The sequence below is a fragment of the Schistocerca cancellata genome, unplaced genomic scaffold, assembly GCF_023864275.1.
Source record: "Schistocerca cancellata isolate TAMUIC-IGC-003103 unplaced genomic scaffold, iqSchCanc2.1 HiC_scaffold_983, whole genome shotgun sequence".
NCBI lineage: Eukaryota > Metazoa > Arthropoda > Insecta > Orthoptera > Acrididae > Schistocerca > Schistocerca cancellata.
In genome coordinates, this window is record NW_026046991.1 from 1 (window position 1) to 23119 (window position 23119).

The following is a 23119-nucleotide window of genomic DNA, read 5'->3' on the forward strand; positions in this document are numbered from 1 at the left end:
AGTTGTATGTTTTGCGACACTCTGTCTCTGACAAGCAAGCGGAGGTGACATAGGCGCGAACACGGGAAGTTTGCAGCCCCTTGCTGCCTGCAGAGACCGAGCAGCCACACTAGTTGGGCGGCCTAAGCCGTAGGCGAAATGTGCTCACTCGCTTGGGTGCGACGTCAAGCTCTAAATAAGGCTGTCACTAGCGTGAGCGTTGCGTGAGCGTCGTGTAAAGTCGGAAAAGTCGTCTGCATGGGTGAGTGCAATGTTTGGGGAGCGTTTCGTAGTTTGCGCAGTGCAATGGAGACGCGGAAGCTTGTTGTGGCCCAGTCTTTTGCAGTTGGACGACAAGAGTGGTACACAGTAGTAAAGTGCGCGGCAGTGAGTTGGCATCAACAGTCGAGTGCACAATGGGGCTTCAGATGTGCTTGTTACCTCAGGCGCTGTGTGATTGTCGACAAGGAGTGAAAACGGAGCAATTTGTGACTGTCCTTTCAATTTAAGACTTTAAATACAGACGGAATTTGTAGTCGTAATACCAGAGCATCGAAACTACTTGGAACTCTTGTGCATATGAACGTGATCGCGCCTTTGTACACTGGTCCCTTCGCCCCTATAAACCAACCAACCATCATGTCCGCGCACATCAGAGTAGCAAAGGATGGAAAACAGCGCAGCTTTGTTGCGCTTGGGGGCGTAGCTCAGTTGGTAGAGCGTTCGCTTTGCATGTGAAAGGTCCCGCGTTCAAGCCCCGGCGCCTCCATGTTTTGTGGACAGTGCATGGTAAGTGTTGGTCGCGGCGAGCATAAAGACACGCTAGATGTTGCAAAGCCAGCGTCACAGACTCATATGATGTATACTGACGTAAGGAGAGCAAGACGTGAATGTGAGGACCGGCTGTTGTCGAGGTGTCATCGAGTGCAAATCTGTCTTAGGTATAACGGCCTAACCTCAATGAAGTCTAGAGTGTGGACAACACGTTCGTCTTACTCAGAGCGGTGGCCGAACGCTATTTTCGACGTTGTGCGTGCCACTTTAATTTTGGCCAACTACGATTCGATACAGAATGCAGGAAACCTGAAAGACACCCTCACGGACACATTGAGAGTAGTGTTTGTCTGCGGAATAATGGGAGTGCAAGGGTCTGTGATATTGATATGGTTGTATGTAGCACTATCCGTCATCAGGGGGCGTAGCTCAGATGGTAGAGCGCTCGCTTAGCATGCGAGAGGTACTGGGATCGATACCCAGCGTCTCCAGAATTTTTAACACACCAACATGCGCACACTGCCATGCAAGTGAAATAATTCACAGCCAGCAAATGTGTCTAGGCAGATACGAGCGAACGATTAGCAGCAACAATTGGCAAGCGTGCTGTTACGCGCAGGAACCACCCTCCTCCCAGCCCTATACTTAATTTAGAACCAGTACGAGTCTTCCTTAAGATTCTCAAACCTATGTCGGAAAGATCTGCCTTGCGCCGAGTTCACAAAAATCCCACTGCACATTCCCATTCTTTACGTGCAGTCGGCTGCTACTGGTGTTGCTAGTTATGACTGCTGATGACAGATGCCGTAGCAATCAATTCATGGAGTGAGTTGTATGTTTTGCGACACTCTGTCTCTGACAAGCAAGCGGAGGTGACATAGGCGCGAACACGGGAAGTTTGCAGCCCCTTGCTGCCTGCAGAGACCGAGCAGCCACACTAGTTGGGCGGCCTAAGCCGTAGGCGAAATGTGCTCACTCGCTTGGGTGCGACGTCAAGCTCTAAATAAGGCTGTCACTAGCGTGAGCGTTGCGTGAGCGTCGTGTAAAGTCGGAAAAGTCGTCTGCATGGGTGAGTGCAATGTTTGGGGAGCGTTTCGTAGTTTGCGCAGTGCAATGGAGACGCGGAAGCTTGTTGTGGCCCAGTCTTTTGCAGTTGGACGACAAGAGTGGTACACAGTAGTAAAGTGCGCGGCAGTGAGTTGGCATCAACAGTCGAGTGCACAATGGGGCTTCAGATGTGCTTGTTACCTCAGGCGCTGTGTGATTGTCGACAAGGAGTGAAAACGGAGCAATTTGTGACTGTCCTTTCAATTTAAGACTTTAAATACAGACGGAATTTGTAGTCGTAATACCAGAGCATCGAAACTACTTGGAACTCTTGTGCATATGAACGTGATCGCGCCTTTGTACACTGGTCCCTTCGCCCCTATAAACCAACCAACCATCATGTCCGCGCACATCAGAGTAGCAAAGGATGGAAAACAGCGCAGCTTTGTTGCGCTTGGGGGCGTAGCTCAGTTGGTAGAGCGTTCGCTTTGCATGTGAAAGGTCCCGGGTTCAAGCCCCGGCGCCTCCATGTTTTGTGGACAGTGCATGGTAAGTGTTGGTCGCGGCGAGCCTAAAGACACGCAAGATGTTGCAAAGCCAGCGTCACAGACTCATATGATGTATACTGACGTAAGGAGAGCAAGACGTGAATGTGAGGACCGGCTGTTGTCGAGGTGTCATCGAGTGCAAATCTGTCTTAGGTATAACGGCCTAACCTCAATGAAGTCTAGAGTGTGGACAACACGTTCGTCTTACTCAGAGCGGTGGCCGAACGCTATTTTCGACGTTGTGCGTGCCACTTTAATTTTGGCCAACTACGATTCGATACAGAATGCAGGAAACCTGAAAGACACCCTCACGGACACATTGAGAGTAGTGTTTGTCTGCGGAATAATGGGAGTGCAAGGGTCTGTGATATTGATATGGTTGTATGTAGCACTATCCGTCATCAGGGGGCGTAGCTCAGATGGTAGAGCGCTCGCTTAGCATGCGAGAGGTACTGGGATCGATACCCAGCGTCTCCAGAATTTTTAACACACCAACATGCGCACACTGCCATGCAAGTGAAATAATTCACAGCCAGCAAATGTGTCTAGGCAGATACGAGCGAACGATTAGCAGCAACAATTGGCAAGCGTGCTGTTACGCGCAGGAACCACCCTCCTCCCAGCCCTATACTTAATTTAGAACCAGTACGAGTCTTCCCTTAAGATTCTCAAACCTATGTCGGAAAGATCTGCCTTGCGCCGAGTTCACAAAAATCCCACTGCACATTCCCATTCTTTACGTGCAGTCGGCTGCTACTGGTGTTGCTAGTTATGACTGCTGATGACAGATGCCGTAGCAATCAATTCATGGAGTGAGTTGTATGTTTTGCGACACTCTGTCTCTGACAAGCAAGCGGAGGTGACATAGGCGCGAACACGGGAAGTTTGCAGCCCCTTGCTGCCTGCAGAGACCGAGCAGCCACACTAGTTGGGCGGCCTAAGCCGTAGGCGAAATGTGCTCACTCGCTTGGGTGCGACGTCAAGCTCTAAATAAGGCTGTCACTAGCGTGAGCGTTGCGTGAGCGTCGTGTAAAGTCGGAAAAGTCGTCTGCATGGGTGAGTGCAATGTTTGGGGAGCGTTTCGTAGTTTGCGCAGTGCAATGGAGACGCGGAAGCTTGTTGTGGCCCAGTCTTTTGCAGTTGGACGACAAGAGTGGTACACAGTAGTAAAGTGCGCGGCAGTGAGTTGGCATCAACAGTCGAGTGCACAATGGGGCTTCAGATGTGCTTGTTACCTCAGGCGCTGTGTGATTGTCGACAAGGAGTGAAAACGGAGCAATTTGTGACTGTCCTTTCAATTTAAGACTTTAAATACAGACGGAATTTGTAGTCGTAATACCAGAGCATCGAAACTACTTGGAACTCTTGTGCATATGAACGTGATCGCGCCTTTGTACACTGGTCCCTTCGCCCCTATAAACCAACCAACCATCATGTCCGCGCACATCAGAGTAGCAAAGGATGGAAAACAGCGCAGCTTTGTTGCGCTTGGGGGCGTAGCTCAGTTGGTAGAGCGTTCGCTTTGCATGTGAAAGGTCCCGCGTTCAAGCCCCGGCGCCTCCATGTTTTGTGGACAGTGCATGGTAAGTGTTGGTCGCGGCGAGCATAAAGACACGCTAGATGTTGCAAAGCCAGCGTCACAGACTCATATGATGTATACTGACGTAAGGAGAGCAAGACGTGAATGTGAGGACCGGCTGTTGTCGAGGTGTCATCGAGTGCAAATCTGTCTTAGGTATAACGGCCTAACCTCAATGAAGTCTAGAGTGTGGACAACACGTTCGTCTTACTCAGAGCGGTGGCCGAACGCTATTTTCGACGTTGTGCGTGCCACTTTAATTTTGGCCAACTACGATTCGATACAGAATGCAGGAAACCTGAAAGACACCCTCACGGACACATTGAGAGTAGTGTTTGTCTGCGGAATAATGGGAGTGCAAGGGTCTGTGATATTGATATGGTTGTATGTAGCACTATCCGTCATCAGGGGGCGTAGCTCAGATGGTAGAGCGCTCGCTTAGCATGCGAGAGGTACTGGGATCGATACCCAGCGTCTCCAGAATTTTTAACACACCAACATGCGCACACTGCCATGCAAGTGAAATAATTCACAGCCAGCAAATGTGTCTAGGCAGATACGAGCGAACGATTAGCAGCAACAATTGGCAAGCGTGCTGTTACGCGCAGGAACCACCCTCCTCCCAGCCCTATACTTAATTTAGAACCAGTACGAGTCTTCCCTTAAGATTCTCAAACCTATGTCGGAAAGATCTGCCTTGCGCCGAGTTCACAAAAATCCCACTGCACATTCCCATTCTTTACGTGCAGTCGGCTGCTACTGGTGTTGCTAGTTATGACTGCTGATGACAGATGCCGTAGCAATCAATTCATGGAGTGAGTTGTATGTTTTGCGACACTCTGTCTCTGACAAGCAAGCGGAGGTGACATAGGCGCGAACACGGGAAGTTTGCAGCCCCTTGCTGCCTGCAGAGACCGAGCAGCCACACTAGTTGGGCGGCCTAAGCCGTAGGCGAAATGTGCTCACTCGCTTGGGTGCGACGTCAAGCTCTAAATAAGGCTGTCACTAGCGTGAGCGTTGCGTGAGCGTCGTGTAAAGTCGGAAAAGTCGTCTGCATGGGTGAGTGCAATGTTTGGGGAGCGTTTCGTAGTTTGCGCAGTGCAATGGAGACGCGGAAGCTTGTTGTGGCCCAGTCTTTTGCAGTTGGACGACAAGAGTGGTACACAGTAGTAAAGTGCGCGGCAGTGAGTTGGCATCAACAGTCGAGTGCACAATGGGGCTTCAGATGTGCTTGTTACCTCAGGCGCTGTGTGATTGTCGACAAGGAGTGAAAACGGAGCAATTTGTGACTGTCCTTTCAATTTAAGACTTTAAATACAGACGGAATTTGTAGTCGTAATACCAGAGCATCGAAACTACTTGGAACTCTTGTGCATATGAACGTGATCGCGCCTTTGTACACTGGTCCCTTCGCCCCTATAAACCAACCAACCATCATGTCCGCGCACATCAGAGTAGCAAAGGATGGAAAACAGCGCAGCTTTGTTGCGCTTGGGGGCGTAGCTCAGTTGGTAGAGCGTTCGCTTTGCATGTGAAAGGTCCCGGGTTCAAGCCCCGGCGCCTCCATGTTTTGTGGACAGTGCATGGTAAGTGTTGGTCGCGGCGAGCCTAAAGACACGCAAGATGTTGCAAAGCCAGCGTCACAGACTCATATGATGTATACTGACGTAAGGAGAGCAAGACGTGAATGTGAGGACCGGCTGTTGTCGAGGTGTCATCGAGTGCAAATCTGTCTTAGGTATAACGGCCTAACCTCAATGAAGTCTAGAGTGTGGACAACACGTTCGTCTTACTCAGAGCGGTGGCCGAACGCTATTTTCGACGTTGTGCGTGCCACTTTAATTTTGGCCAACTACGATTCGATACAGAATGCAGGAAACCTGAAAGACACCCTCACGGACACATTGAGAGTAGTGTTTGTCTGCGGAATAATGGGAGTGCAAGGGTCTGTGATATTGATATGGTTGTATGTAGCACTATCCGTCATCAGGGGGCGTAGCTCAGATGGTAGAGCGCTCGCTTAGCATGCGAGAGGTACTGGGATCGATACCCAGCGTCTCCAGAATTTTTAACACACCAACATGCGCACACTGCCATGCAAGTGAAATAATTCACAGCCAGCAAATGTGTCTAGGCAGATACGAGCGAACGATTAGCAGCAACAATTGGCAAGCGTGCTGTTACGCGCAGGAACCACCCTCCTCCCAGCCCTATACTTAATTTAGAACCAGTACGAGTCTTCCCTTAAGATTCTCAAACCTATGTCGGAAAGATCTGCCTTGCGCCGAGTTCACAAAAATCCCACTGCACATTCCCATTCTTTACGTGCAGTCGGCTGCTACTGGTGTTGCTAGTTATGACTGCTGATGACAGATGCCGTAGCAATCAATTCATGGAGTGAGTTGTATGTTTTGCGACACTCTGTCTCTGACAAGCAAGCGGAGGTGACATAGGCGCGAACACGGGAAGTTTGCAGCCCCTTGCTGCCTGCAGAGACCGAGCAGCCACACTAGTTGGGCGGCCTAAGCCGTAGGCGAAATGTGCTCACTCGCTTGGGTGCGACGTCAAGCTCTAAATAAGGCTGTCACTAGCGTGAGCGTTGCGTGAGCGTCGTGTAAAGTCGGAAAAGTCGTCTGCATGGGTGAGTGCAATGTTTGGGGAGCGTTTCGTAGTTTGCGCAGTGCAATGGAGACGCGGAAGCTTGTTGTGGCCCAGTCTTTTGCAGTTGGACGACAAGAGTGGTACACAGTAGTAAAGTGCGCGGCAGTGAGTTGGCATCAACAGTCGAGTGCACAATGGGGCTTCAGATGTGCTTGTTACCTCAGGCGCTGTGTGATTGTCGACAAGGAGTGAAAACGGAGCAATTTGTGACTGTCCTTTCAATTTAAGACTTTAAATACAGACGGAATTTGTAGTCGTAATACCAGAGCATCGAAACTACTTGGAACTCTTGTGCATATGAACGTGATCGCGCCTTTGTACACTGGTCCCTTCGCCCCTATAAACCAACCAACCATCATGTCCGCGCACATCAGAGTAGCAAAGGATGGAAAACAGCGCAGCTTTGTTGCGCTTGGGGGCGTAGCTCAGTTGGTAGAGCGTTCGCTTTGCATGTGAAAGGTCCCGCGTTCAAGCCCCGGCGCCTCCATGTTTTGTGGACAGTGCATGGTAAGTGTTGGTCGCGGCGAGCATAAAGACACGCTAGATGTTGCAAAGCCAGCGTCACAGACTCATATGATGTATACTGACGTAAGGAGAGCAAGACGTGAATGTGAGGACCGGCTGTTGTCGAGGTGTCATCGAGTGCAAATCTGTCTTAGGTATAACGGCCTAACCTCAATGAAGTCTAGAGTGTGGACAACACGTTCGTCTTACTCAGAGCGGTGGCCGAACGCTATTTTCGACGTTGTGCGTGCCACTTTAATTTTGGCCAACTACGATTCGATACAGAATGCAGGAAACCTGAAAGACACCCTCACGGACACATTGAGAGTAGTGTTTGTCTGCGGAATAATGGGAGTGCAAGGGTCTGTGATATTGATATGGTTGTATGTAGCACTATCCGTCATCAGGGGGCGTAGCTCAGATGGTAGAGCGCTCGCTTAGCATGCGAGAGGTACTGGGATCGATACCCAGCGTCTCCAGAATTTTTAACACACCAACATGCGCACACTGCCATGCAAGTGAAATAATTCACAGCCAGCAAATGTGTCTAGGCAGATACGAGCGAACGATTAGCAGCAACAATTGGCAAGCGTGCTGTTACGCGCAGGAACCACCCTCCTCCCAGCCCTATACTTAATTTAGAACCAGTACGAGTCTTCCCTTAAGATTCTCAAACCTATGTCGGAAAGATCTGCCTTGCGCCGAGTTCACAAAAATCCCACTGCACATTCCCATTCTTTACGTGCAGTCGGCTGCTACTGGTGTTGCTAGTTATGACTGCTGATGACAGATGCCGTAGCAATCAATTCATGGAGTGAGTTGTATGTTTTGCGACACTCTGTCTCTGACAAGCAAGCGGAGGTGACATAGGCGCGAACACGGGAAGTTTGCAGCCCCTTGCTGCCTGCAGAGACCGAGCAGCCACACTAGTTGGGCGGCCTAAGCCGTAGGCGAAATGTGCTCACTCGCTTGGGTGCGACGTCAAGCTCTAAATAAGGCTGTCACTAGCGTGAGCGTTGCGTGAGCGTCGTGTAAAGTCGGAAAAGTCGTCTGCATGGGTGAGTGCAATGTTTGGGGAGCGTTTCGTAGTTTGCGCAGTGCAATGGAGACGCGGAAGCTTGTTGTGGCCCAGTCTTTTGCAGTTGGACGACAAGAGTGGTACACAGTAGTAAAGTGCGAGGCAGTGAGTTGGCATCAACAGTCGAGTGCACAATGGGGCTTCAGATGTGCTTGTTACCTCAGGCGCTGTGTGATTGTCGACATGGAGTCAAAACGGAGCAATTTGTGACTGTCCTTTCAATTTAAGACGTTAAATACAGACGGAATTTGTAGTCGTAATACCAGAGCATCGAAACTACTTGGAACTCTTGTGCATATGAACGTGATCGCGCCTTTGTACACTGGTCCCTTCGCCCCTATGAACCAACCAACCATCATGTCCGCGCACATCAGAGTAGCAAAGGATGGAAAACAGCGCATCTTTGTTGCGCTTGGGGGCGTAGCTCAGTTGGTAGAGCGTTCGCTTTGCATGTGAAAGGTCCCGGGTTCAAGCCCCGGCGCCTCCATGTTTTGTGGACAGTGCATGGTAAGTGTTGGTCGCGGCGAGCCTAAAGACACGCAAGATGTTGCAAAGCCAGCCTCACAGACTCATATGATGTATACTGACGTAAGGAGAGCAAGACGTGAATGTGAGGACCGGCTGTTGTCGAGGTGTCATCGAGTGCAAATCTATCTTAGGTATAACGGCCTAACCTCAATGAAGTCTAGAGTGTGGACAACACGTTCGTCTTACTCAGAGCGGTGGCCGAACGCTATTTTCGACGTTGTGCGTGCCACTTTAATTTTGGCCAACTACGATTCGATACAGAATGCAGGAAACCTGAAAGACACCCTCACGGACACATTGAGAGTAGTGTTTGTCTGCGGAATAATGGGAGTGCAAGGGTCTGTGATATTGATATGGTTGTATGTAGCACTATCCGTCATCAGGGGGCGTAGCTCAGATGGTAGAGCGCTCGCTTAGCATGCGAGAGGTACTGGGATCGATACCCAGCGTCTCCAGAATTTTTAACACACCAACATGCGCACACTGCCATGCAAATAATTCACAGCCAGCGAATGTGTCTAGGCAGATACGAGCGAACGATTAGCAGCCACAATTGGCAAGCGTGCTGTTACGCGCAGGAAGCACCCTCCTCCAAGCCCTATACTTAATTTAGAACCAGTACAAGTCTTCCCTTAAGATTCTCAAACCTATGTCGGAAAGATCTGCCTTGCGCCGAGTTCACAAAAATCCCACTGCACATTCCCATTCTTTACGTGCAGTCGGCTGCTACTGGTATTGCTAGTTGTGACTGCTGATGACAGATGCCGTAGCAATCAATTCATGGAGTGAGTTGTATGTTTTGCGACACTCTGTCTCTGACAAGCAAGCGGAGGTGACATAGGCGCGAACACGGGAAGTTTGCAGCTCCTCGCTGCCTGCAGAGACCGAGCAGCCACACTAGTTGGGCGGCCTAAGCCGTAGGCGAAATGTGCTCACTCGCTTGGGCGCGACGTCAAGCTCTAAATAAGGCTGTCACTAGCGTGAGCGTCGTGTAAAGTCGGAAAAGTCGTCTGCATAGGTGAGTGCAATGTTTGGGGAGCGTTTCGTAGTTTGCGCAGTGCAATGGAGACGCGGAAACTTGTTGTGGCCCAGTCTTTTGCAGTTGGACGACAAGAGTGGTACACAGTAGTAAAGTGCGAGGCAGTGAGTTGGCATCAACAGTCGAGTGCACAATGGGGCTTCAGATGTGCTTGTTACCTCAGGCGCTGTGTGATTGTCGACATGGAGTGAAAACGGAGCAATTTGTGACTGTCCTTTCAATTTAAGACGTTAAATACAGACGGAATTTGTAGTCGTAATACCAGAGCATCGAAACTACTTGGAACTCTTGTGCATATGAACGTGATCGCGCCTTTGTACACTGGTCCCTTCGCCCCTATGAACCAACCAACCATCATGTCCGCGCACATCAGAGTAGCAAAGGATGGAAAACAGCGCATCTTTGTTGCGCTTGGGGGCGTAGCTCAGTTGGTAGAGCGTTCGCTTTGCATGTGAAAGGTCCCGGGTTCAAGCCCCGGCGCCTCCATGTTTTGTGGACAGTGCATGGTAAGTGTTGGTCGCGGCGAGCCTAAAGACACGCAAGATGTTGCAAAGCCAGCCTCACAGACTCATATGATGTATACTGACGTAAGGAGAGCAAGACGTGAATGTGAGGACCGGCTGTTGTCGAGGTGTCATCGAGTGCAAATCTATCTTAGGTATAACGGCCTAACCTCAATGAAGTCTAGAGTGTGGACAACACGTTCGTCTTACTCAGAGCGGTGGCCGAACGCTATTTTCGACGTTGTGCGTGCCACTTTAATTTTGGCCAACTACGATTCGATACAGAATGCAGGAAACCTGAAAGACACCCTCACGGACACATTGAGAGTAGTGTTTGTCTGCGGAATAATGGGAGTGCAAGGGTCTGTGATATTGATATGGTTGTATGTAGCACTATCCGTCATCAGGGGGCGTAGCTCAGATGGTAGAGCGCTCGCTTAGCATGCGAGAGGTACTGGGATCGATACCCAGCGTCTCCAGAATTTTTAACACACCAACATGCGCACACTGCCATGCAAATAATTCACAGCCAGCGAATGTGTCTAGGCAGATACGAGCGAACGATTAGCAGCCACAATTGGCAAGCGTGCTGTTACGCGCAGGAAGCACCCTCCTCCCAGCCCTATACTTAATTTAGAACCAGTACAAGTCTTCCCTTAAGATTCTCAAACCTATGTCGGAAAGATCTGCCTTGCGCCGAGTTCACAAAAATCCCACTGCACATTCCCATTCTTTACGTGCAGTCGGCTGCTACTGGTGTTGCTAGTTGTGACTGCTGATGACAGATGCCGTAGCAATCAATTCATGGAGTGAGTTGTATGTTTTGCGACACTCTGTCTCTGACAAGCAAGCGGAGGTGACATAGGCGCGAACACGGGAAGTTTGCAGCTCCTCGCTGCCTGCAGAGACCGAGCAGCCACACTAGTTGGGCGGCCTAAGCCGTAGGCGAAATGTGCTCACTCGCTTGGGCGCGACGTCAAGCTCTAAATAAGGCTGTCACTAGCGTGAGCGTCGTGTAAAGTCGGAAAAGTCGTCTGCATAGGTGAGTGCAATGTTTGGGGAGCGTTTCGTAGTTTGCGCAGTGCAATGGAGACGCGGAAACTTGTTGTGGCCCAGTCTTTTGCAGTTGGACGACAAGAGTGGTACACAGTAGTAAAGTGCGAGGCAGTGAGTTGGCATCAACAGTCGAGTGCACAATGGGGCTTCAGATGTGCTTGTTACCTCAGGCGCTGTGTGATTGTCGACATGGAGTGAAAACGGAGCAATTTGTGACTGTCCTTTCAATTTAAGACGTTAAATACAGACGGAATTTGTAGTCGTAATACCAGAGCATCGAAACTACTTGGAACTCTTGTGCATATGAACGTGATCGCGCCTTTGTACACTGGTCCCTTCGCCCCTATGAACCAACCAACCATCATGTCCGCGCACATCAGAGTAGCAAAGGATGGAAAACAGCGCATCTTTGTTGCGCTTGGGGGCGTAGCTCAGTTGGTAGAGCGTTCGCTTTGCATGTGAAAGGTCCCGGGTTCAAGCCCCGGCGCCTCCATGTTTTGTGGACAGTGCATGGTAAGTGTTGGTCGCGGCGAGCCTAAAGACACGCAAGATGTTGCAAAGCCAGCCTCACAGACTCATATGATGTATACTGACGTAAGGAGAGCAAGACGTGAATGTGAGGACCGGCTGTTGTCGAGGTGTCATCGAGTGCAAATCTATCTTAGGTATAACGGCCTAACCTCAATGAAGTCTAGAGTGTGGACAACACGTTCGTCTTACTCAGAGCGGTGGCCGAACGCTATTTTCGACGTTGTGCGTGCCACTTTAATTTTGGCCAACTACGATTCGATACAGAATGCAGGAAACCTGAAAGACACCCTCACGGACACATTGAGAGTAGTGTTTGTCTGCGGAATAATGGGAGTGCAAGGGTCTGTGATATTGATATGGTTGTATGTAGCACTATCCGTCATCAGGGGGCGTAGCTCAGATGGTAGAGCGCTCGCTTAGCATGCGAGAGGTACTGGGATCGATACCCAGCGTCTCCAGAATTTTTAACACACCAACATGCGCACACTGCCATGCAAATAATTCACAGCCAGCGAATGTGTCTAGGCAGATACGAGCGAACGATTAGCAGCCACAATTGGCAAGCGTGCTGTTACGCGCAGGAAGCACCCTCCTCCCAGCCCTATACTTAATTTAGAACCAGTACAAGTCTTCCCTTAAGATTCTCAAACCTATGTCGGAAAGATCTGCCTTGCGCCGAGTTCACAAAAATCCCACTGCACATTCCCATTCTTTACGTGCAGTCGGCTGCTACTGGTGTTGCTAGTTGTGACTGCTGATGACAGATGCCGTAGCAATCAATTCATGGAGTGAGTTGTATGTTTTGCGACACTCTGTCTCTGACAAGCAAGCGGAGGTGACATAGGCGCGAACACGGGAAGTTTGCAGCTCCTCGCTGCCTGCAGAGACCGAGCAGCCACACTAGTTGGGCGGCCTAAGCCGTAGGCGAAATGTGCTCACTCGCTTGGGCGCGACGTCAAGCTCTAAATAAGGCTGTCACTAGCGTGAGCGTTGCGTGAGCGTCGTGTAAAGTCGGAAAAGTCGTCTGCATAGGTGAGTGCAATGTTTGGGGAGCGTTTCGTAGTTTGCGCAGTGCAATGGAGACGCGGAAACTTGTTGTGGCCCAGTCTTTTGCAGTTGGACGACAAGAGTGGTACACAGTAGTAAAGTGCGAGGCAGTGAGTTGGCATCAACAGTCGAGTGCACAATGGGGCTTCAGATGTGCTTGTTACCTCAGGCGCTGTGTGATTGTCGACATGGAGTCAAAACGGAGCAATTTGTGACTGTCCTTTCAATTTAAGACGTTAAATACAGACGGAATTTGTAGTCGTAATACCAGAGCATCGAAACTACTTGGAACTCTTGTGCATATGAACGTGATCGCGCCTTTGTACACTGGTCCCTTCGCCCCTATGAACCAACCAACCATCATGTCCGCGCACATCAGAGTAGCAAAGGATGGAAAACAGCGCATCTTTGTTGCGCTTGGGGGCGTAGCTCAGTTGGTAGAGCGTTCGCTTTGCATGTGAAAGGTCCCGGGTTCAAGCCCCGGCGCCTCCATGTTTTGTGGACAGTGCATGGTAAGTGTTGGTCGCGGCGAGCCTAAAGACACGCAAGATGTTGCAAAGCCAGCCTCACAGACTCATATGATGTATACTGACGTAAGGAGAGCAAGACGTGAATGTGAGGACCGGCTGTTGTCGAGGTGTCATCGAGTGCAAATCTATCTTAGGTATAACGGCCTAACCTCAATGAAGTCTAGAGTGTGGACAACACGTTCGTCTTACTCAGAGCGGTGGCCGAACGCTATTTTCGACGTTGTGCGTGCCACTTTAATTTTGGCCAACTACGATTCGATACAGAATGCAGGAAACCTGAAAGACACCCTCACGGACACATTGAGAGTAGTGTTTGTCTGCGGAATAATGGGAGTGCAAGGGTCTGTGATATTGATATGGTTGTATGTAGCACTATCCGTCATCAGGGGGCGTAGCTCAGATGGTAGAGCGCTCGCTTAGCATGCGAGAGGTACTGGGATCGATACCCAGCGTCTCCAGAATTTTTAACACACCAACATGCGCACACTGCCATGCAAATAATTCACAGCCAGCGAATGTGTCTAGGCAGATACGAGCGAACGATTAGCAGCCACAATTGGCAAGCGTGCTGTTACGCGCAGGAAGCACCCTCCTCCAAGCCCTATACTTAATTTAGAACCAGTACAAGTCTTCCCTTAAGATTCTCAAACCTATGTCGGAAAGATCTGCCTTGCGCCGAGTTCACAAAAATCCCACTGCACATTCCCATTCTTTACGTGCAGTCGGCTGCTACTGGTATTGCTAGTTGTGACTGCTGATGACAGATGCCGTAGCAATCAATTCATGGAGTGAGTTGTATGTTTTGCGACACTCTGTCTCTGACAAGCAAGCGGAGGTGACATAGGCGCGAACACGGGAAGTTTGCAGCTCCTCGCTGCCTGCAGAGACCGAGCAGCCACACTAGTTGGGCGGCCTAAGCCGTAGGCGAAATGTGCTCACTCGCTTGGGCGCGACGTCAAGCTCTAAATAAGGCTGTCACTAGCGTGAGCGTCGTGTAAAGTCGGAAAAGTCGTCTGCATAGGTGAGTGCAATGTTTGGGGAGCGTTTCGTAGTTTGCGCAGTGCAATGGAGACGCGGAAACTTGTTGTGGCCCAGTCTTTTGCAGTTGGACGACAAGAGTGGTACACAGTAGTAAAGTGCGAGGCAGTGAGTTGGCATCAACAGTCGAGTGCACAATGGGGCTTCAGATGTGCTTGTTACCTCAGGCGCTGTGTGATTGTCGACATGGAGTGAAAACGGAGCAATTTGTGACTGTCCTTTCAATTTAAGACGTTAAATACAGACGGAATTTGTAGTCGTAATACCAGAGCATCGAAACTACTTGGAACTCTTGTGCATATGAACGTGATCGCGCCTTTGTACACTGGTCCCTTCGCCCCTATGAACCAACCAACCATCATGTCCGCGCACATCAGAGTAGCAAAGGATGGAAAACAGCGCATCTTTGTTGCGCTTGGGGGCGTAGCTCAGTTGGTAGAGCGTTCGCTTTGCATGTGAAAGGTCCCGGGTTCAAGCCCCGGCGCCTCCATGTTTTGTGGACAGTGCATGGTAAGTGTTGGTCGCGGCGAGCCTAAAGACACGCAAGATGTTGCAAAGCCAGCCTCACAGACTCATATGATGTATACTGACGTAAGGAGAGCAAGACGTGAATGTGAGGACCGGCTGTTGTCGAGGTGTCATCGAGTGCAAATCTATCTTAGGTATAACGGCCTAACCTCAATGAAGTCTAGAGTGTGGACAACACGTTCGTCTTACTCAGAGCGGTGGCCGAACGCTATTTTCGACGTTGTGCGTGCCACTTTAATTTTGGCCAACTACGATTCGATACAGAATGCAGGAAACCTGAAAGACACCCTCACGGACACATTGAGAGTAGTGTTTGTCTGCGGAATAATGGGAGTGCAAGGGTCTGTGATATTGATATGGTTGTATGTAGCACTATCCGTCATCAGGGGGCGTAGCTCAGATGGTAGAGCGCTCGCTTAGCATGCGAGAGGTACTGGGATCGATACCCAGCGTCTCCAGAATTTTTAACACACCAACATGCGCACACTGCCATGCAAATAATTCACAGCCAGCGAATGTGTCTAGGCAGATACGAGCGAACGATTAGCAGCCACAATTGGCAAGCGTGCTGTTACGCGCAGGAAGCACCCTCCTCCCAGCCCTATACTTAATTTAGAACCAGTACAAGTCTTCCCTTAAGATTCTCAAACCTATGTCGGAAAGATCTGCCTTGCGCCGAGTTCACAAAAATCCCACTGCACATTCCCATTCTTTACGTGCAGTCGGCTGCTACTGGTGTTGCTAGTTGTGACTGCTGATGACAGATGCCGTAGCAATCAATTCATGGAGTGAGTTGTATGTTTTGCGACACTCTGTCTCTGACAAGCAAGCGGAGGTGACATAGGCGCGAACACGGGAAGTTTGCAGCTCCTCGCTGCCTGCAGAGACCGAGCAGCCACACTAGTTGGGCGGCCTAAGCCGTAGGCGAAATGTGCTCACTCGCTTGGGCGCGACGTCAAGCTCTAAATAAGGCTGTCACTAGCGTGAGCGTTGCGTGAGCGTCGTGTAAAGTCGGAAAAGTCGTCTGCATAGGTGAGTGCAATGTTTGGGGAGCGTTTCGTAGTTTGCGCAGTGCAATGGAGACGCGGAAACTTGTTGTGGCCCAGTCTTTTGCAGTTGGACGACAAGAGTGGTACACAGTAGTAAAGTGCGAGGCAGTGAGTTGGCATCAACAGTCGAGTGCACAATGGGGCTTCAGATGTGCTTGTTACCTCAGGCGCTGTGTGATTGTCGACATGGAGTCAAAACGGAGCAATTTGTGACTGTCCTTTCAATTTAAGACGTTAAATACAGACGGAATTTGTAGTCGTAATACCAGAGCATCGAAACTACTTGGAACTCTTGTGCATATGAACGTGATCGCGCCTTTGTACACTGGTCCCTTCGCCCCTATGAACCAACCAACCATCATGTCCGCGCACATCAGAGTAGCAAAGGATGGAAAACAGCGCATCTTTGTTGCGCTTGGGGGCGTAGCTCAGTTGGTAGAGCGTTCGCTTTGCATGTGAAAGGTCCCGGGTTCAAGCCCCGGCGCCTCCATGTTTTGTGGACAGTGCATGGTAAGTGTTGGTCGCGGCGAGCCTAAAGACACGCAAGATGTTGCAAAGCCAGCCTCACAGACTCATATGATGTATACTGACGTAAGGAGAGCAAGACGTGAATGTGAGGACCGGCTGTTGTCGAGGTGTCATCGAGTGCAAATCTATCTTAGGTATAACGGCCTAACCTCAATGAAGTCTAGAGTGTGGACAACACGTTCGTCTTACTCAGAGCGGTGGCCGAACGCTATTTTCGACGTTGTGCGTGCCACTTTAATTTTGGCCAACTACGATTCGATACAGAATGCAGGAAACCTGAAAGACACCCTCACGGACACATTGAGAGTAGTGTTTGTCTGCGGAATAATGGGAGTGCAAGGGTCTGTGATATTGATATGGTTGTATGTAGCACTATCCGTCATCAGGGGGCGTAGCTCAGATGGTAGAGCGCTCGCTTAGCATGCGAGAGGTACTGGGATCGATACCCAGCGTCTCCAGAATTTTTAACACACCAACATGCGCACACTGCCATGCAAATAATTCACAGCCAGCGAATGTGTCTAGGCAGATACGAGCGAACGATTAGCAGCCACAATTGGCAAGCGTGCTGTTACGCGCAGGAAGCACCCTCCTCCAAGCCCTATACTTAATTTAGAACCAGTACAAGTCTTCCCTTAAGATTCTCAAACCTATGTCGGAAAGATCTGCCTTGCGCCGAGTTCACAAAAATCCCACTGCACATTCCCATTCTTTACGTGCAGTCGGCTGCTACTGGTATTGCTAGTTGTGACTGCTGATGACAGATGCCGTAGCAATCAATTCATGGAGTGAGTTGTATGTTTTGCGACACTCTGTCTCTGACAAGCAAGCGGAGGTGACATAGGCGCGAACACGGGAAGTTTGCAGCTCCTCGCTGCCTGCAGAGACCGAGCAGCCACACTAGTTGGGCGGCCTAAGCCGTAGGCGAAATGTGCTCACTCGCTTGGGCGCGACGTCAAGCTCTAAATAAGGCTGTCACTAGCGTGAGCGTCGTGTAAAGTCGGAAAAGTCGTCTGCATAGGTGAGTGCAATGTTTGGGGAGCGTTTCGTAGTTTGCGCAGTGCAATGGAGACGCGGAAACTTGTTGTGGCCCAGTCTTTTGCAGTTGGACGACAAGAGTGGTACACAGTAGTAAAGTGCGAGGCAGTGAGTTGGCATCAACAGTCGAGTGCACAATGGGGCTTCAGATGTGCTTGTTACCTCAGGCGCTGTGTGATTGTCGACATGGAGTGAAAACGGAGCAATTTGTGACTGTCCTTTCAATTTAAGACGTTAAATACAGACGGAATTTGTAGTCGTAATACCAGAGCATCGAAACTACTTGGAACTCTTGTGCATATGAACGTGATCGCGCCTTTGTACACTGGTCCCTTCGCCCCTATGAACCAACCAACCATCATGTCCGCGCACATCAGAGTAGCAAAGGATGGAAAACAGCGCATCTTTGTTGCGCTTGGGGGCGTAGCTCAGTTGGTAGAGCGTTCGCTTTGCATGTGAAAGGTCCCGGGTTCAAGCCCCGGCGCCTCCATGTTTTGTGGACAGTGCATGGTAAGTGTTGGTCGCGGCGAGCCTAAAGACACGCAAGATGTTGCAAAGCCAGCCTCACAGACTCATATGATGTATACTGACGTAAGGAGAGCAAGACGTGAATGTGAGGACCGGCTGTTGTCGAGGTGTCATCGAGTGCAAATCTATCTTAGGTATAACGGCCTAACCTCAATGAAGTCTAGAGTGTGGACAACACGTTCGTCTTACTCAGAGCGGTGGCCGAACGCTATTTTCGACGTTGTGCGTGCCACTTTAATTTTGGCCAACTACGATTCGATACAGAATGCAGGAAACCTGAAAGACACCCTCACGGACACATTGAGAGTAGTGTTTGTCTGCGGAATAATGGGAGTGCAAGGGTCTGTGATATTGATATGGTTGTATGTAGCACTATCCGTCATCAGGGGGCGTAGCTCAGATGGTAGAGCGCTCGCTTAGCATGCGAGAGGTACTGGGATCGATACCCAGCGTCTCCAGAATTTTTAACACACCAACATGCGCACACTGCCATGCAAATAATTCACAGCCAGCGAATGTGTCTAGGCAGATACGAGCGAACGATTAGCAGCCACAATTGGCAAGCGTGCTGTTACGCGCAGGAAGCACCCTCCTCCCAGCCCTATACTTAATTTAGAACCAGTACAAGTCTTCCCTTAAGATTCTCAAACCTATGTCGGAAAGATCTGCCTTGCGCCGAGTTCACAAAAATCCCACTGCACATTCCCATTCTTTACGTGCAGTCGGCTGCTACTGGTGTTGCTAGTTGTGACTGCTGATGACAGATGCCGTAGCAATCAATTCATGGAGTGAGTTGTATGTTTTGCGACACTCTGTCTCTGACAAGCAAGCGGAGGTGACATAGGCGCGAACACGGGAAGTTTGCAGCTCCTCGCTGCCTGCAGAGACCGAGCAGCCACACTAGTTGGGCGGCCTAAGCCGTAGGCGAAATGTGCTCACTCGCTTGGGCGCGACGTCAAGCTCTAAATAAGGCTGTCACTAGCGTGAGCGTTGCGTGAGCGTCGTGTAAAGTCGGAAAAGTCGTCTGCATAGGTGAGTGCAATGTTTGGGGAGCGTTTCGTAGTTTGCGCAGTGCAATGGAGACGCGGAAACTTGTTGTGGCCCAGTCTTTTGCAGTTGGACGACAAGAGTGGTACACAGTAGTAAAGTGCGAGGCAGTGAGTTGGCATCAACAGTCGAGTGCACAATGGGGCTTCAGATGTGCTTGTTACCTCAGGCGCTGTGTGATTGTCGACATGGAGTCAAAACGGAGCAATTTGTGACTGTCCTTTCAATTTAAGACGTTAAATACAGACGGAATTTGTAGTCGTAATACCAGAGCATCGAAACTACTTGGAACTCTTGTGCATATGAACGTGATCGCGCCTTTGTACACTGGTCCCTTCGCCCCTATGAACCAACCAACCATCATGTCCGCGCACATCAGAGTAGCAAAGGATGGAAAACAGCGCATCTTTGTTGCGCTTGGGGGCGTAGCTCAGTTGGTAGAGCGTTCGCTTTGCATGTGAAAGGTCCCGGGTTCAAGCCCCGGCGCCTCCATGTTTTGTGGACAGTGCATGGTAAGTGTTGGTCGCGGCGAGCCTAAAGACACGCAAGATGTTGCAAAGCCAGCCTCACAGACTCATATGATGTATACTGACGTAAGGAGAGCAAGACGTGAATGTGAGGACCGGCTGTTGTCGAGGTGTCATCGAGTGCAAATCTATCTTAGGTATAACGGCCTAACCTCAATGAAGTCTAGAGTGTGGACAACACGTTCGTCTTACTCAGAGCGGTGGCCGAACGCTATTTTCGACGTTGTGCGTGCCACTTTAATTTTGGCCAACTACGATTCGATACAGAATGCAGGAAACCTGAAAGACACCCTCACGGACACATTGAGAGTAGTGTTTGTCTGCGGAATAATGGGAGTGCAAGGGTCTGTGATATTGATATGGTTGTATGTAGCACTATCCGTCATCAGGGGGCGTAGCTCAGATGGTAGAGCGCTCGCTTAGCATGCGAGAGGTACTGGGATCGATACCCAGCGTCTCCAGAATTTTTAACACACCAACATGCGCACACTGCCATGCAAATAATTCACAGCCAGCGAATGTGTCTAGGCAGATACGAGCGAACGATTAGCAGCCACAATTGGCAAGCGTGCTGTTACGCGCAGGAAGCACCCTCCTCCAAGCCCTATACTTAATTTAGAACCAGTACAAGTCTTCCCTTAAGATTCTCAAACCTATGTCGGAAAGATCTGCCTTGCGCCGAGTTCACAAAAATCCCACTGCACATTCCCATTCTTTACGTGCAGTCGGCTGCTACTGGTGTTGCTAGTTGTGACTGCTGATGACAGATGCCGTAGCAATCAATTCATGGAGTGAGTTGTATGTTTTGCGACACTCTGTCTCTGACAAGCAAGCGGAGGTGACATAGGCGCGAACACGGGAAGTTTGCAGCTCCTCGCTGCCTGCAGAGACCGAGCAGCCACACTAGTTGGGCGGCCTAAGCCGTAGGCGAAATGTGCTCACTCGCTTGGGCGCGACGTCAAGCTCTAAATAAGGCTGTCACTAGCGTGAGCGTTGCGTGAGCGTCGTGTAAAGTCGGAAAAGTCGTCTGCATAGGTGAGTGCAATGTTTGGGGAGCGTTTCGTAGTTTGCGCAGTGCAATGGAGACGCGGAAACTTGTTGTGGCCCAGTCTTTTGCAGTTGGACGACAAGAGTGGTACACAGTAGTAAAGTGCGAGGCAGTGAGTTGGCATCAACAGTCGAGTGCACAATGGGGCTTCAGATGTGCTTGTTACCTCAGGCGCTGTGTGATTGTCGACATGGAGTCAAAACGGAGCAATTTGTGACTGTCCTTTCAATTTAAGACGTTAAATACAGACGGAATTTGTAGTCGTAATACCAGAGCATCGAAACTACTTGGAACTCTTGTGCATATGAACGTGATCGCGCCTTTGTACACTGGTCCCTTCGCCCCTATGAACCAACCAACCATCATGTCCGCGCACATCAGAGTAGCAAAGGATGGAAAACAGCGCATCTTTGTTGCGCTTGGGGGCGTAGCTCAGTTGGTAGAGCGTTCGCTTTGCATGTGAAAGGTCCCGGGTTCAAGCCCCGGCGCCTCCATGTTTTGTGGACAGTGCATGGTAAGTGTTGGTCGCGGCGAGCCTAAAGACACGCAAGATGTTGCAAAGCCAGCCTCACAGACTCATATGATGTATACTGACGTAAGGAGAGCAAGACGTGAATGTGAGGACCGGCTGTTGTCGAGGTGTCATCGAGTGCAAATCTATCTTAGGTATAACGGCCTAACCTCAATGAAGTCTAGAGTGTGGACAACACGTTCGTCTTACTCAGAGCGGTGGCCGAACGCTATTTTCGACGTTGTGCGTGCCACTTTAATTTTGGCCAACTACGATTCGATACAGAATGCAGGAAACCTGAAAGACACCCTCACGGACACATTGAGAGTAGTGTTTGTCTGCGGAATAATGGGAGTGCAAGGGTCTGTGATATTGATATGGTTGTATGTAGCACTATCCGTCATCAGGGGGCGTAGCTCAGATGGTAGAGCGCTCGCTTAGCATGCGAGAGGTACTGGGATCGATACCCAGCGTCTCCAGAATTTTTAACACACCAACATGCGCACACTGCCATGCAAATAATTCACAGCCAGCGAATGTGTCTAGGCAGATACGAGCGAACGATTAGCAGCCACAATTGGCAAGCGTGCTGTTACGCGCAGGAAGCACCCTCCTCCAAGCCCTATACTTAATTTAGAACCAGTACAAGTCTTCCCTTAAGATTCTCAAACCTATGTCGGAAAGATCTGCCTTGCGCCGAGTTCACAAAAATCCCACTGCACATTCCCATTCTTTACGTGCAGTCGGCTGCTACTGGTGTTGCTAGTTGTGACTGCTGATGACAGATGCCGTAGCAATCAATTCATGGAGTGAGTTGTATGTTTTGCGACACTCTGTCTCTGACAAGCAAGCGGAGGTGACATAGGCGCGAACACGGGAAGTTTGCAGCTCCTCGCTGCCTGCAGAGACCGAGCAGCCACACTAGTTGGGCGGCCTAAGCCGTAGGCGAAATGTGCTCACTCGCTTGGGCGCGACGTCAAGCTCTAAATAAGGCTGTCACTAGCGTGAGCGTTGCGTGAGCGTCGTGTAAAGTCGGAAAAGTCGTCTGCATAGGTGAGTGCAATGTTTGGGGAGCGTTTCGTAGTTTGCGCAGTGCAATGGAGACGCGGAAACTTGTTGTGGCCCAGTCTTTTGCAGTTGGACGACAAGAGTGGTACACAGTAGTAAAGTGCGAGGCAGTGAGTTGGCATCAACAGTCGAGTGCACAATGGGGCTTCAGATGTGCTTGTTACCTCAGGCGCTGTGTGATTGTCGACATGGAGTCAAAACGGAGCAATTTGTGACTGTCCTTTCAATTTAAGACGTTAAATACAGACGGAATTTGTAGTCGTAATACCAGAGCATCGAAACTACTTGGAACTCTTGTGCATATGAACGTGATCGCGCCTTTGTACACTGGTCCCTTCGCCCCTATGAACCAACCAACCATCATGTCCGCGCACATCAGAGTAGCAAAGGATGGAAAACAGCGCATCTTTGTTGCGCTTGGGGGCGTAGCTCAGTTGGTAGAGCGTTCGCTTTGCATGTGAAAGGTCCCGGGTTCAAGCCCCGGCGCCTCCATGTTTTGTGGACAGTGCATGGTAAGTGTTGGTCGCGGCGAGCCTAAAGACACGCAAGATGTTGCAAAGCCAGCCTCACAGACTCATATGATGTATACTGACGTAAGGAGAGCAAGACGTGAATGTGAGGACCGGCTGTTGTCGAGGTGTCATCGAGTGCAAATCTATCTTAGGTATAACGGCCTAACCTCAATGAAGTCTAGAGTGTGGACAACACGTTCGTCTTACTCAGAGCGGTGGCCGAACGCTATTTTCGACGTTGTGCGTGCCACTTTAATTTTGGCCAACTACGATTCGATACAGAATGCAGGAAA

At 50.2% G+C, this 23119-nt stretch overlaps 29 non-coding genes across 29 annotated transcripts; all 29 read left to right on the forward strand.

The window, feature by feature from the left end:
• Positions 1-675: 675 nt before the first annotated feature.
• On the forward strand, positions 676-748 carry Trnaa-ugc (transfer RNA alanine (anticodon UGC)). Its single transcript has one exon. It is a non-coding gene; the product is annotated as a tRNA-Ala (tRNA).
• A 423-nt stretch (positions 749-1171) lies between these two features.
• Positions 1172-1244, forward strand: Trnaa-agc (transfer RNA alanine (anticodon AGC)). Its single transcript has one exon. It is a non-coding gene; the product is annotated as a tRNA-Ala (tRNA).
• A 1012-nt stretch (positions 1245-2256) lies between these two features.
• Positions 2257-2329, forward strand: Trnaa-ugc (transfer RNA alanine (anticodon UGC)). The gene has a single exon. It is a non-coding gene; the product is annotated as a tRNA-Ala (tRNA).
• Positions 2330-2752: 423 nt separating this feature from the next.
• Positions 2753-2825, forward strand: Trnaa-agc (transfer RNA alanine (anticodon AGC)). Its single transcript has one exon. It is a non-coding gene; the product is annotated as a tRNA-Ala (tRNA).
• A 1013-nt stretch (positions 2826-3838) lies between these two features.
• On the forward strand, positions 3839-3911 carry Trnaa-ugc (transfer RNA alanine (anticodon UGC)). The gene has a single exon. It is a non-coding gene; the product is annotated as a tRNA-Ala (tRNA).
• A 423-nt stretch (positions 3912-4334) lies between these two features.
• Positions 4335-4407, forward strand: Trnaa-agc (transfer RNA alanine (anticodon AGC)). The gene has a single exon. It is a non-coding gene; the product is annotated as a tRNA-Ala (tRNA).
• Positions 4408-5420: 1013 nt separating this feature from the next.
• Positions 5421-5493, forward strand: Trnaa-ugc (transfer RNA alanine (anticodon UGC)). Its single transcript has one exon. It is a non-coding gene; the product is annotated as a tRNA-Ala (tRNA).
• Positions 5494-5916: 423 nt separating this feature from the next.
• On the forward strand, positions 5917-5989 carry Trnaa-agc (transfer RNA alanine (anticodon AGC)). The gene has a single exon. It is a non-coding gene; the product is annotated as a tRNA-Ala (tRNA).
• A 1013-nt stretch (positions 5990-7002) lies between these two features.
• Trnaa-ugc (transfer RNA alanine (anticodon UGC)) lies at positions 7003-7075 on the forward strand. Its single transcript has one exon. It is a non-coding gene; the product is annotated as a tRNA-Ala (tRNA).
• Positions 7076-7498: 423 nt separating this feature from the next.
• Trnaa-agc (transfer RNA alanine (anticodon AGC)) lies at positions 7499-7571 on the forward strand. The gene has a single exon. It is a non-coding gene; the product is annotated as a tRNA-Ala (tRNA).
• Positions 7572-8584: 1013 nt separating this feature from the next.
• Positions 8585-8657, forward strand: Trnaa-ugc (transfer RNA alanine (anticodon UGC)). The gene has a single exon. It is a non-coding gene; the product is annotated as a tRNA-Ala (tRNA).
• Positions 8658-9080: 423 nt separating this feature from the next.
• Trnaa-agc (transfer RNA alanine (anticodon AGC)) lies at positions 9081-9153 on the forward strand. The gene has a single exon. It is a non-coding gene; the product is annotated as a tRNA-Ala (tRNA).
• Positions 9154-10150: 997 nt separating this feature from the next.
• Trnaa-ugc (transfer RNA alanine (anticodon UGC)) lies at positions 10151-10223 on the forward strand. The gene has a single exon. It is a non-coding gene; the product is annotated as a tRNA-Ala (tRNA).
• A 423-nt stretch (positions 10224-10646) lies between these two features.
• Positions 10647-10719, forward strand: Trnaa-agc (transfer RNA alanine (anticodon AGC)). Its single transcript has one exon. It is a non-coding gene; the product is annotated as a tRNA-Ala (tRNA).
• A 997-nt stretch (positions 10720-11716) lies between these two features.
• On the forward strand, positions 11717-11789 carry Trnaa-ugc (transfer RNA alanine (anticodon UGC)). The gene has a single exon. It is a non-coding gene; the product is annotated as a tRNA-Ala (tRNA).
• A 423-nt stretch (positions 11790-12212) lies between these two features.
• Positions 12213-12285, forward strand: Trnaa-agc (transfer RNA alanine (anticodon AGC)). The gene has a single exon. It is a non-coding gene; the product is annotated as a tRNA-Ala (tRNA).
• A 1008-nt stretch (positions 12286-13293) lies between these two features.
• On the forward strand, positions 13294-13366 carry Trnaa-ugc (transfer RNA alanine (anticodon UGC)). Its single transcript has one exon. It is a non-coding gene; the product is annotated as a tRNA-Ala (tRNA).
• Positions 13367-13789: 423 nt separating this feature from the next.
• On the forward strand, positions 13790-13862 carry Trnaa-agc (transfer RNA alanine (anticodon AGC)). The gene has a single exon. It is a non-coding gene; the product is annotated as a tRNA-Ala (tRNA).
• A 997-nt stretch (positions 13863-14859) lies between these two features.
• Trnaa-ugc (transfer RNA alanine (anticodon UGC)) lies at positions 14860-14932 on the forward strand. The gene has a single exon. It is a non-coding gene; the product is annotated as a tRNA-Ala (tRNA).
• A 423-nt stretch (positions 14933-15355) lies between these two features.
• Trnaa-agc (transfer RNA alanine (anticodon AGC)) lies at positions 15356-15428 on the forward strand. Its single transcript has one exon. It is a non-coding gene; the product is annotated as a tRNA-Ala (tRNA).
• A 1008-nt stretch (positions 15429-16436) lies between these two features.
• Positions 16437-16509, forward strand: Trnaa-ugc (transfer RNA alanine (anticodon UGC)). Its single transcript has one exon. It is a non-coding gene; the product is annotated as a tRNA-Ala (tRNA).
• A 423-nt stretch (positions 16510-16932) lies between these two features.
• Positions 16933-17005, forward strand: Trnaa-agc (transfer RNA alanine (anticodon AGC)). The gene has a single exon. It is a non-coding gene; the product is annotated as a tRNA-Ala (tRNA).
• Positions 17006-18002: 997 nt separating this feature from the next.
• On the forward strand, positions 18003-18075 carry Trnaa-ugc (transfer RNA alanine (anticodon UGC)). The gene has a single exon. It is a non-coding gene; the product is annotated as a tRNA-Ala (tRNA).
• Positions 18076-18498: 423 nt separating this feature from the next.
• On the forward strand, positions 18499-18571 carry Trnaa-agc (transfer RNA alanine (anticodon AGC)). The gene has a single exon. It is a non-coding gene; the product is annotated as a tRNA-Ala (tRNA).
• A 1008-nt stretch (positions 18572-19579) lies between these two features.
• Positions 19580-19652, forward strand: Trnaa-ugc (transfer RNA alanine (anticodon UGC)). The gene has a single exon. It is a non-coding gene; the product is annotated as a tRNA-Ala (tRNA).
• Positions 19653-20075: 423 nt separating this feature from the next.
• Trnaa-agc (transfer RNA alanine (anticodon AGC)) lies at positions 20076-20148 on the forward strand. Its single transcript has one exon. It is a non-coding gene; the product is annotated as a tRNA-Ala (tRNA).
• Positions 20149-21156: 1008 nt separating this feature from the next.
• Trnaa-ugc (transfer RNA alanine (anticodon UGC)) lies at positions 21157-21229 on the forward strand. The gene has a single exon. It is a non-coding gene; the product is annotated as a tRNA-Ala (tRNA).
• A 423-nt stretch (positions 21230-21652) lies between these two features.
• On the forward strand, positions 21653-21725 carry Trnaa-agc (transfer RNA alanine (anticodon AGC)). The gene has a single exon. It is a non-coding gene; the product is annotated as a tRNA-Ala (tRNA).
• Positions 21726-22733: 1008 nt separating this feature from the next.
• On the forward strand, positions 22734-22806 carry Trnaa-ugc (transfer RNA alanine (anticodon UGC)). The gene has a single exon. It is a non-coding gene; the product is annotated as a tRNA-Ala (tRNA).
• The last annotated feature ends 313 nt before the right edge of the window (positions 22807-23119 follow it).